Source organism: Protopterus annectens, chromosome 2.part2 (assembly GCF_019279795.1).
Source record: "Protopterus annectens isolate FY-2018-M chromosome 2.part2, PAN1.0, whole genome shotgun sequence".
Taxonomy (NCBI): domain Eukaryota; kingdom Metazoa; phylum Chordata; order Ceratodontiformes; family Protopteridae; genus Protopterus; species Protopterus annectens.
The window spans coordinates 253,173,197-253,185,858 of record NC_056730.1 but is presented as its reverse complement, the minus strand read 5'-3'; positions in this window follow the sequence as shown (position 1 = coordinate 253,185,858).

The following is a 12,662-nucleotide window of genomic DNA, read 5'->3' as shown; positions in this document are numbered from 1 at the left end:
CTGTTATGATTCTTGTTTTCAAATATACAACACTGTCCTAACTTTGTACCTTGGTCAGTCAGAATCATCTGACCACTACTGTGGTACACAGCATGTGTTAAAACAATTTCATATTATTGCCTTTACAATGTTGAAGATTATTAAGTGGGGATATGTTATGCAGTTGGCTAATAATTAAACCCATGTTGGCTAGCATAAAAAAGCATTGCCTGTTATTTCTTGGGTGGGGAGAAAATGCATCCACCCCTATATGAGCCTGTGAGATATCCCCCATAGCACACATCTGGAGCATTTGGGAGATGGGGCACGTATGGGTTGTATGTTAACTGGTAGGTTCACCAGCACATCAGGCAGATGATACACATGCTATTAAACATGACTTAGCAGTTTGAGTTGTATACATCACGGTTAATGTAGACTCTATCCTGTTCCTCATGTCTTCTTGTCATGTGTACATGACTCCAATGTAAGGCACACATTAATTTAGGATAATGCAATACATGTCACAGTTGTAGCATTCCTCTGAAAATATACTCAGAACTAATGTTTACATTTCCCAAGTTGTAGCATATCATACAGGGATGTTTTGAAGATTGGGGAAGGTGATGCCTGTAACACACCAAGCATACCCCTTGTTAGTCTGTGAAATGTCTAAGTGACTAGGAATCACATTTAAACACATATGTTACTTTCCACTGGGATAGTTTCCTGCACTCATCTCTGTCTCTGAGACAATGCTGAGAGAGGTTGCTCAGTTCCTCCAGAGTCTGTTTGCCCTGCAAACTTCTCACCTTCTCTGTGTATGGCTATTGCCATCAGCAGCAAAGTCTCCAGCCTGTATTAGAGACAGATGTATTCAAAAACCAACAGCTAATAGCAATCTCTTTGTGCCTACTTTGTGTCTGAACTCCAGTATTTTGTCAATGCACAAATAAAAAAAAAAAAAAAAAAAAATGGAGACAACATGGATGCTTTTATATCTTGTTGTCTAGCACCACAGGATTGGTTGATTAACATACATTTCAGCTGTGTGTGCTATAATTAGCATATCTGAAGCACAGAACAGGACAATCAATTATTAATGTACTCCATTGTAAAAAGGCAAATGAGTAGCTGGGTAAACTGATGTGGATGAGAGTTAGTACACGATTGTAACTCAGATTAATTCAATAAGCCCTACACTGAGTAATTCTCTGTGTAGGAATAAGGCCGTGGATTGAACACGAAATCAGGAGGCCAAGCAATCCAGGAAACAAGGCTAGGGGCTTGTACGAGCCTCCCAGCACTGTTCCGACATGGATGTGATGGCATAAAGCAAATCACCTCATTTGCTGGTGAAAACCATGCAAATGAGGTGAATTTACGATCAAGGAAGCAGACAGGCATCCATGTAGGAGCCGTTTCTGCAAGAAAAATGTATGTGGCTACTAACTGTGTACTGGAAAGTAAAAATTAAACAGGGGCTGTGACAACGCAAATAAAAGCATGTATTAGGTGCAGTAGGCATTACAATGGCCAAAACTATGGCCATTGACATTTAAAAGTGATGCACTTAATGAAAAATCAAATACTTTTTAACACATATGACATGTTTAAGCGGTGTGCAGCGATGCGGAAATATAATAGATCATAAAATAAAAATAAAAATACTAAAATATGAGATATAAAGGTATATTGAAGTTTCCCATTATACTGGCTAATAGGCAGAGTCATAGAATGGCAGGTTATAGTGGTTGGTAAGGACATAGGCTATGGGGTAATTCAGTAACTATGGGAGGGGTGTCAAGTGAACTACAAATATATAGAATTAAGCCATATAGGAATGGGTAAATGGTTTAATGTAAAAATGAGGAATGATATAATATATTATATAAGGTATATAGGGATAATTTAGAGTGTGTAAACAGTGTGTCAAAACGATCCAATAAGCCAGGGATTTGGTATTGACCACCCCTGGTGGCCCTGTTCAAGCAGTGGGCCTTCAATTTCAGTATCCATCTCAGACCAGAGTTTACATTGCTTTGTAGTTGCCTTTGCTGAATTAATAATTTGTAGAACAATAAAACCAAAGAATGTTGGGTCTATCTTTGTTGTGTACAGTTGTGGCATAGACATATCTAATTTTTCTTTACAAAGTAATCTCTTTATATTTAGGCAGTTAGTAAAAAAAATGTATGTCTCTTTTTACTACTAATAGTCCTGATCCAAGAAGGGTATTAATTGTATCATTAACTAGTTTCAACTGTAGCCTCTCATCTATAAGATGCTGTTTTGATCCTTATTAGGTCCATATAATACATCCAACTGCATTTGCAGTATCTTTATCAATCTATCATCTGACCTTTCACACAAAATTATAATAAAATATAGCTGTAAACTATCATAATGTAGGATGCCATTTTTCCAACAAGATTTTCTGAATAAGAAGAGAAAAAGTTCAAGGATGTCAAGTTAAAGAAAAGATTTTTAGTTCTTGTTCTCCCTCCCTTCTCCGTTTTCCGCTGACATTTTCCTTTTCCTTCAAAGACATAGGCTATGGGGTAATTCAGTAACTAGGGTATATGCAATTAGGTGTGTGTAAATGAGCTAAGTTTATTGAATAACAAAATGGGTCATCGTGTCCGCCAGGTACCTAACCGTGTAAAGGCTACAATATGGTAGTATAGGCAGAAGAAGCAGGTGACATGAAACGGGTGTGTGTCATGTTGTGTGTAAGCACATTGGAGCTCAGAGGCTCCTGATCATATGAAGCTAAGCACAGCTAAGCAGGGGTGTTTGTCTGAGGCTGCTAAGCTGTGCGTAGCTAGTGAAAGAAATGCTGAGCATGTTCATGTACAGAGGAGGGCCCTTTCTGCTCAGCAATGTTTACACTAGCTCCATGGGTTTGCCTGGAGCACCACAGGGCATAGAAGTGAAGGAAAATAAAAAAATAAAATAAAAGGAAATAGCTGAGAAAAGACAATCGACTATAAATGGCTAATAAGCCCTCTGCCACTCACAGTGGCCCATTCAAACCCCTCAATAATGCAGCTGGCAGGTGGAATGTATCATAGTCAGCCAATCATGCAGGCTGCATCTGCAGCTCGCCAGTATAATGTATGCAAACACCCTTCAATCAGATTTTTCCCACATACTCTGCACCATTGGAGTACACACAGATTTTAACTGATACATGTCCCAACACCTTTATTTATGGTTCTCTTGGAATTCATTCCAATGCCCTGGATCAACTAATCCATAAGTCCACCCAGGGCTCCCAATATCCAGACCTGGGTGGTCATTACATGGGAAATCAATGCTCTTCCATACCTATGGTCCCTCTCTCAAGTCAGGTCTCTGACACAGCTAATCCCTTAACATCCACATCCCACCCCAGCACTGTAATGAAAGCACCACACTCATGCATGAAATCGCCATCCCAAATAGAAACAAAAAATGCTCTCTCATCAAAAAAAAAAAAATCTGGTGGTCCCCTGCCCCTGCCAAAAACAAAAAACAACAAAAGAAAGAAAACAAGAAAGAGGAGAATCAAAGGATTAAATGCAAAATCCCTCCCTCCTAGCCTCAGTAAGATTCCAGTAATAATGGCCACACAGGTACAAAACACTAAAGCCCGGCTGTGTACTACATGAACTACAATGGCCCTCCAGGTTTCGTGGCCCCACTGAGGGCGTATAGAGCCAGTTATCCTAATCTGACAAGGGGGGATCCACTGATCCCAAAAAAAACTACCCCCCATCCAAGCCTTATCTGCAAGGGCCATGAGCGCGCATCATGGATCAACTAAACAAAAGAGACAATCACACACAAACACTGGACCCCCCCCAGCTTTTTTGGCAGGGCGATCTGTCTTCCTGAACTGAACCTGGTTTTGAATCAGTCTTATCAGTCATGGACAAGGGTAAGTGGTGGTAACAACCTACCACAGCCTATCTAGACCTTTCCAAACCCTCCCCCCACTCTGGAATCATGATAAACCGATAATGTTTGTCACCCAATGGGTTGTTAAATGGCTTACTGATAGAACCCACACTGTAAAAGTAAAGTAGCCCAAATCCAGCTCCAGACAAGTGACAAGTGGAGTACCTCAGGGTCTGGGGTCCTGCCCTGGGGCCGTGGCTGTTACTTCTGTCAAGAAATGTATTGTTATACAACGCCCCATTTGGTATGTACCTCTCAAGACATCTGCAGCAGATGCCCCACGCTGACCACCTTAAAAACTATCATCTACTCAGAGGCTTTCGACATGCTACACTTAAAGAAAATCCCCCCTCAGGCTACTACATTGGGGATGAACCTTGACGATTTGATGGGAGAAAGGAAATTCACCCCAGGGGATCACATCAGTCCTCCTGCTAGACAGGGTCCAGGAAAAAATATAAAAGATAGGGGCTGCTGCTGTTTTGCTACATCTCTACATGCTACAGGCAAAGGGCAGTGATGAGGATGATGCTGAGAATTGGCCCTGACTGATTAGGAGAAGACTGTTCAGAAGCAATGTAACCTTTCAGGGGCTACATGAGCTGGAGATAGTACCTGCTACCCTCACCTCAAACCTAGAGACAACAGAGGTGAACCCATCCCAGTGGAAACAAAAGTATGTGTAGCCTTAAGAATACTTGCTACACATACTTTCCAAAGCCCTACTGGGAACATCATGGGGATCTCACAGACATCCACATCCAGGGTACTCCACCACTTCCTGGATGTCATGCTAACACATGCCAGTGAGCACATTTATTTCCTCAACACACCTGAGGAGACGACCACCAATATGCATCTCTTCCACCATGAGCACTCTGCCCAGAGGTACTGGTGCTATAGACTGCACTCAGGTGCACATCAAAGCACCACCCAGTGAGGACGGTAGAGTCTAGGCCAACCACAAGGGGTATCACTCCATCAACTGCCAGGTCATGTTCAATGCCCAAGGCATTATCATCAATGTGTGTGCTGGCAGCCCTGACAGTTATCACGACTCCTACATCTGGCATGCCTCACAGCTGTACCAAGTATTTGTCAGGGGGGACATCCAATATGGCCATCTAGTGGGGGATGTTGGTTAAGCACTAAAAGCGTGGATGATGACACCCATCAGAAATGTACCCAAACCCACTGAAGAATGCCATAATAAGGCACAAGCACAAACTGAGAACATCATAGAGCATGTATTTGGGCTACTCAAGTTACAGTTCCAATGCCTTGATACAGCCTGCTACCATTGCCAAGGTCCCCTCAGACACAGGGGGACTCAGAAGAGGAATCCCCTCAGCCTATCCCTATAGCCAGAATTAGGCATGCCCAGTATGCTCTAACCTTGGCAAAGAGGCAACATATAGCACATACACTGACACTCTAAGGGGTCCAGGGACTGACACCTCACTCCAACTAAAATACACACAGTAAAATGATGCCAGCCCCATCACACAACCTATACCTTACCATGAATAGGCTGTGTACTGCCTGCATCCAACAGAGTCAGCCCTGAAGCACTGTCTTCTCAACTGCTGTTGGCGAAAGGTAAGTCACTCTTATAACCAATAAATGAATGGGGTAGTAGACTGTGGTAGTATATGTATGGTATTGCTGCATGTATGCCTGGGAATGCAGTGGATTACCAGTATAGCAGCACACAAGGGACAGCTATGTTGGACAACAGAAACTTGTACCCAAATACTGGCTGACATGCAATATGCAGTAGGCCCTAAGCCAGCAAAATCCACTATCATATGTGAGGGACTTACGAACAGTGGGATCAAAAAACAAATGCATGGACATCAATGTTGGTGTCCCATACATAGCTCTAAACCTCTTATAGCACGAAATCTGTACAAACCCATAAAGAAATGTGGGGCAAAGGCCCCAAAACAGGGACAAGTCATAAATGTTGCTCTTACAAACATAAATGTGTGTGTTTGTGTGTGAAGCATATTCCCTGTGTGCATTGGTCATACCATTTTAAGGCTTGTTGACCCCCTCCTCATGGCATTACTTTAAAGAGCCTGTTGATGTCATCCACCTTAGATGCACCATGTCAAACACTACAGGCCATACCAGTCATCTGTACAGATGTATGCAGAACGTCCAGATGTTTTCAACATATATGTGGTCCGTGTCTCATAACAATGGGGTATTATGACAAATCATTGGCAAACATGTGACAGTTGCTGTAGTGACAGACATGTCAGCTTCAGATGTCATACCTGTCTGAAATGTTATGTTGATGCAAAATCTGTTACCATATCACTTGTCTAGGTTTATAAGATAATATGTGAGAAGAGTCACTATTTTGAGTGTTTTTTCCACTATTCATAAAGGCATTCCCAAGATTAATTAGTGTAAGAGGTTGTGAGTTATGTCCCTGGCATATAATCTCCAAGGCACAAGCAATATGTAAGTAGCACTATGGTACATACAAGTAGATAGGTAGGTGTTCTAATCGGAAAACTGTCAACTCTGTGTGCATGTGTGTTTCAATACATATCCCCATGCAGCTGTGTGTGTATGTTTGCAATGGCTCTACCATGTTAAGGGCCTGTGAGCCCCCCCACTGACAATCCTAACAGACCCTGTAATTGTTACCCACCTGAATCGTAGTGGCAGACACTGCAACACTACAGTAGCTGTGTGGTGCTTGTGTTATGTATATAGCAGTATCATATGTAAAACTAGGAAGGTAGAGGTTCTACTGTCAACAAGGGTAGGTCATAAGTGTGTGTGTGTGTGTGTGTGTGTGTGTGTGTGTGTGTGTGTGTGTGTGTGTGTGTGTGTGTGTGTGTGTGTATATCCCCTTGCAGCAGTCTAACTGTGTTATAGCCACCAGTAAGCCTCTCAAACCCTCACAGAAATGCATCTGTTTAAAGCCATATGGAAAAGTGGGACAAATGCCAAACATTGTGCACAATCTTCACATATTGCTGTGACTGTAGATACCAGAACAGGTTGTGCATTTGAATGCACTTTCCAAAGTGTATGTGTTGTGATATGGCAATATCCATCACTAATTTGTAATGTTAGTCTGTCATAGTTTTCCAACAATTTGCCAGAAAAACACAATGTTATGACAAAAGGAAAAATATATGTGGCAAACATCAGGACATTCTGCACACATATGTAAATGTCAGAGGTATGGCCACAATCTGTCCCACCCTGAAGGTTGCAGTCCATGTTTGGCAAGGTGTGACCTGTAATGACAACTGAAACAATACAGAGGTTCCGAGAGTGTAGGACAACACACATTTCATAAAGTTGTCTACTAATTGCACAGTGCAGTTATTGCACATCAGAAGCACCTTAATGTTCTGACAAATAGTGTTAGCTAAGGTAATGTCACACAAAGAAGGTGTCATAGTAGCACACCAAAAGAAGTCCTGTGTGTGTTGCACTTGCTGTGGCTATTGTATGCCCTGCCAACTGTCATGTTATTACAGGACATGTCCCATAGTCCACATTTGATAAGGTAGCAACCACAATCTGTGTTGCCTATGTGTGTGCAATATGTAGACATGTGAAGGCCCTTTGACTACCTGCTGCTCCCAATGACTCACATGTATATAGGCATGAATGCTAACTGCCATCACCCACATAGGTAGGTACTGCTAAGGCTGTGTCAACTGTAAGGATTGTGCAGTCTGTCATTGAGCCACAAACTGCTATTAACACACCACAATGGGTATGGAATGGTGCCAAGGTCCTGGCATCATGCTGAATGCAGACAACAGTGTCAGCATACCATACTGCAAGGACATGGCCCCAGTATTTCCCACATCAGCACCAACCCCATAAACACACAGACTGTGATGACAGACCTGGGTACTTAGGATGGCAACAATGTTGCATTCAGGCAGCAAGTAGTGGCAGTGGTCAGAAAATGCTTGTATGTGATACACCATATAGATAAAGGAACCACATCCAGTTAACTGGTGGACATTAATGCTCAATAGTCCTCAGTCAGTACAACAATACATTAGCAACATGGCCAGTCTGCTTATGCACCTATGCAGACATCTGCCAAAACTGTAAAGGCTATGTTAACACCCACAAAGGTCAGCCATGGCCCTCAACTCCTGTTCCACATAGACAGCCTGTAATCAGTATTGCCCCACTGGTTATTGGTCAGGTTGTCCACAGGTTTCTGTGGCATGCCTAGATGGCAATGCTGTGCTCAGCCCTTCAACAGCTGCCCCATATATAAGTGTATAACGCTGTGTGCATTACTGGCACGAGAGGCCTGCGTTGCATATAAACTAGCAAAAACACATGCTGGAAAGAGGCTTCACTGTGTCAGGACTACACCCTCCCAAGTATGTCAAACACAGTACCATGCATATCCAAATAAACTGCATCAAGGTTAAGTGGATGTGGAAAACATCTGTCCCTGGGGTTCAACCAGTGTCCAGCAATGCCAGGGGCAACAGGTGCTGATCAAAGATTCTGTTGGAGATAAAATAATGGCTAGGCTTGTAAGGGACCCAGGGCCAATAGTATAGTAACCTCTGTATCTATGAACCTGTGATCCTATGGGATACCCAGGTGACATGTATGAAGGCTAGCTGGCTATGTCAAGGGGTATGCATACAAGGTTATGCTGTCTGCCCCCATTGTCCCTCACACACTGTTGCAGGCATACTCACCTAGGTAAACATGCACATATACAGCCAACAGTTGGTGATGAAAAGGTCTCTGTGTTTCCACTTCACCAGGCTCAGCTTCGGTAATGGCAGCAGCTTCCCAGGATGTCCATACACAGACACCTGGAACAGAAACAGAATAAGGTCTGTGAGACAACGGTCAGTCAGCAGTACTAACCACAATAAAGCATCATGGCACAAAGGTACATACACTTCGATGTGCACCCATGACAACTGCCAGCAGGCAGCACCTTACATGGCATAACAGTAGTACACTACACACTAGCATTACCTGTACTATATTCACCCTGTGCATCAGACACATATTAGCTTGTCCCTGCATCGATGGTATGGATAACAGGGATGTGGCACAGGTATCCTCACATGCACAGGGTGTAATGTGGGGTTGCCAAAGGCCTAGGCTGAGCCATACAGTTGACATCATGTGCGTGTGTCTGGAGGGATGGTGTTAAACTGTGCCATGGAGAGAAGCTGTGTGTGTCTGGTGGTGACCTGCATGTGATAGTGATGTGTGAGTGTGTGTATGCACACAGTAAAGCCATGTACTAGCCCTACACAAGGGTATGTTGGACAGCTGTGGACCATACATGGCAGGATGTACAGTTTACTCTCCCTCTGGCCACTGACACTGGAACTGGTCCTGCCAGTAGTGTCACTGGCACCACCATGCCCAAGGCCAGATGCAGTACTACTTCCTGATGGTAACCACTGTCTGCTGGGTCTGTGCCCCTCAAAGGACCAGCCAGGACCACATGCCCATGTTCTGCTATGATGTGGTGTGGACAGCACCCTGCCTTCAGTAGTACTGTTGGTACTGCCACTACGAGAGTGTGAATGTGCATGACTACATGGGCTCTTAGCTAATGTTGCTGCTGACTTACAACCATGTGTCTGACACCCTACTCCCACCACATGTTCAAACACAAACATTGCACAATTAAGGACTGACAATGTCTCGCCCCACTGTCTATCCATGACATCAGCAAAATGACGTATGGCATCACCAATGCCATGGAGGATGTCATGCATGCCAGGAAGTGTTGCATCCATGACCCTGAGCATCCATCTGGTGTACAGTTCAGAACTTGCCTGTGCCTCCATGATGGACTGAAACATGCATCAGGTGACATGTACTGTGACAACTCTGACAAGGACTGGATGAGCAGCAGTCCTCCTTCGAGCACCCCGTCAATATGCCTGTGTGGGACCTCATAGCTCTCTGGTTATGGCTAATGTCTACAGTCACAGATGCCGTAGTCACCACACTATCCTGTTCAATGCCACCACCCTCTGACTGTCCAATATCTGTGGCTGCTGGACTGGGTATGTGTGGGCATACTGACTGTGTGCGGAGACATTGGGGGTGGAAGTGGGATGTCAACTAATGGTACAGATTCAGCCCTCAGCAACCCCACCTGTGCCTCACTATGTACACCATCATCATCAGAGTCTGACTGAGATACTGACATCAGGTTGTGACGGGGAGAGAACCCAACCACTATGGTCACCTGTGAGGGGAAAACAACATAAGTAAATTACTTCCTGCACTATAATGTTTGCTGATCCCACACACACACACACACACACACACACACACACACACACACACACACACACACACACACACACACACACACACGTGGGGTGCCACAAAGGCATTATCACTACCACAAAGGCATTATCATTACCACAATCAACAGAACATGCTGGAGGGACAGGTTCATAACCCAGAGAGTGCCCATGTTCTGGACTAAACTTCCCATACATGTCAAGCAGAGCACCTCACTAACCCTCTTCAAGAGAAATCTTTATGAGTGGATGGGAAATAGAAAGTTCCTCCCGGGGATCACTCCAGTGGCTCTACTTGATAGATGCACTAGGAACTAATGACAGGTAGCACAATGCCAGGGCACTTCTATGGGCTAGGCTTGTAAAGGCCCCAAGGCCATTAGCCTAGCATACACCTATGAACCTATGAACCATTATACAGACCACACTTTCAGACTGATGCCATGCATGGCACACAAACAGAACACAAAAGACACACTCTGGACAGGCCCTCAACAACATGCAGTGCAGCTACATCCAGTTAATGTTGCTACTACCATACACCTGTGAGATATGTGAGAAGAGGGAGTATGTGACAGACCTTCACCTAACACACAGTGCACCCATGTATACACTACTAATGTACCCTGTATAGCACAGTAGCTACACCTACACAAAAGTATGTGCCAATATGTTACAGCTCCTGAAAATAGGCTCCTGTGATGAACAATGTGATGCACTGCAGTGAACTACACCACAAGTGAACGTGCACATATTGCAGTATGGCTAAGCTTAACAGTTGTGTGCATGGAAAACTGTCTGCCTTTAACATGCCTAGGGTATAGGTGGGCAACAACATGACAGTTCCACACTCACCTGCTTCAGGTTGATGTTCGCCAGCCACACCAGAGGGACCTCTGGAGTTGTGGGGGAAGGTTATTGTCAGCACACTTACATGTGGCATTGGTAAAAGATAATATGTGCATTTATGAATATGTACACTACAAGTTATGATACTACCCAAATTGCTGACATTCACAATATGTGTGCACATGTGTACATTACAAATCCCCACCCACAAGTGCAGATTTACCTGACATATGCATGCAGGTATGCAGAGGCTGCCACCATAAATGCTAAAGTATTAATGTGATGCCCATTGGGGCCTTACATGGATGCTCCTTGGCTGTGGAATCTGTGCCACCCACCTCCATGACATATGTAGTCATGGTTTCCTGGAAGGCAGTGGCTGAACCAAGGTTTGCAAGGAACTCCTCAGTGGCTGAGTATGTGGCTTGAATAGCAAGCCCTCCACCTGTGCCAGCACAGTCCCTAGCCATAGCTGTAGCCTTTTGCCATGCATTGTGTTTGAGGTCTGTTGCACGGTATCAGACCTGTTTGTAGCTCCTGTTCTGATGGCCCACATTATTGACTGTTGTTACTAGTTCTGTCCAAAGGGCAGTGCATTGTTGCAGGTTTTGTTGGCTCCTTCCCAACAGTACCTGGTGATGGAGTCTGAGGGCATTAATGATTGCAGCGGTCTCAGCTTCTGAGAATGGAGGGTTCCATCTTCTGTACATTCCACCTGAAAGACATGAACAGGGGAACACATCACGTGACCACATACATTGGCCACCATTATGTACAGTCTCTACACATCCACTTTTGCCAGCACACTGCTAACACCCACATCATACCCCTGCCATCTATCAGCACAGTATATGTGCGGGTATCGGTAACATGTTGGCATTACAGCATGCTTTGGCCCCCTGATCCTGATGTTTCATGTTCCCCCCAATGAGGTCCATTAATGTACATAATTCTCTGTTCATCATTCACATCACACAGCACATGCAGAAGCTGGGGACATCACAGAGGTTCCCCACCAAGGAATAGCAGGTCATCAAACATCTACCATACACCTATAGGTTATAAGGCCGACCCTCTACCCGGTTTCATACATACTCCTCAGGAGTGACCTCACTCTGGTATGCCAGGCAATCATGGACTCTACATTGCTGGGACTGCTGCATGAGTGCAAGTCATGCTCCACTCTGTTACCTATCACACACACACACACACACACACACACACACACACACACACACACACACACACACACACACACACACACACACACACACACACACACACACACACACACACACACACACACACACACACACACACACACAAAAAAAACTTCCACCTGATGAGTGACCTGAATTGGCCTTGTTGGCAGCTCCCTGTCCACATCAGGCAGGGTATCTACCTGCACCTTTGCAGGCGTAACCTGGTCACCTGGATGGCTGACAGCACATACACCCTAGGGATACCACCTTTGTCCCTGTTGGATAGGGACATCAGCTGCTGCCTTGCATACACATGGGATAACATGTGGCCTAGGCATATGGCTGGTTATGGCCCATAGCCTAGTAACCTCATATGGTACCAGGAATACCA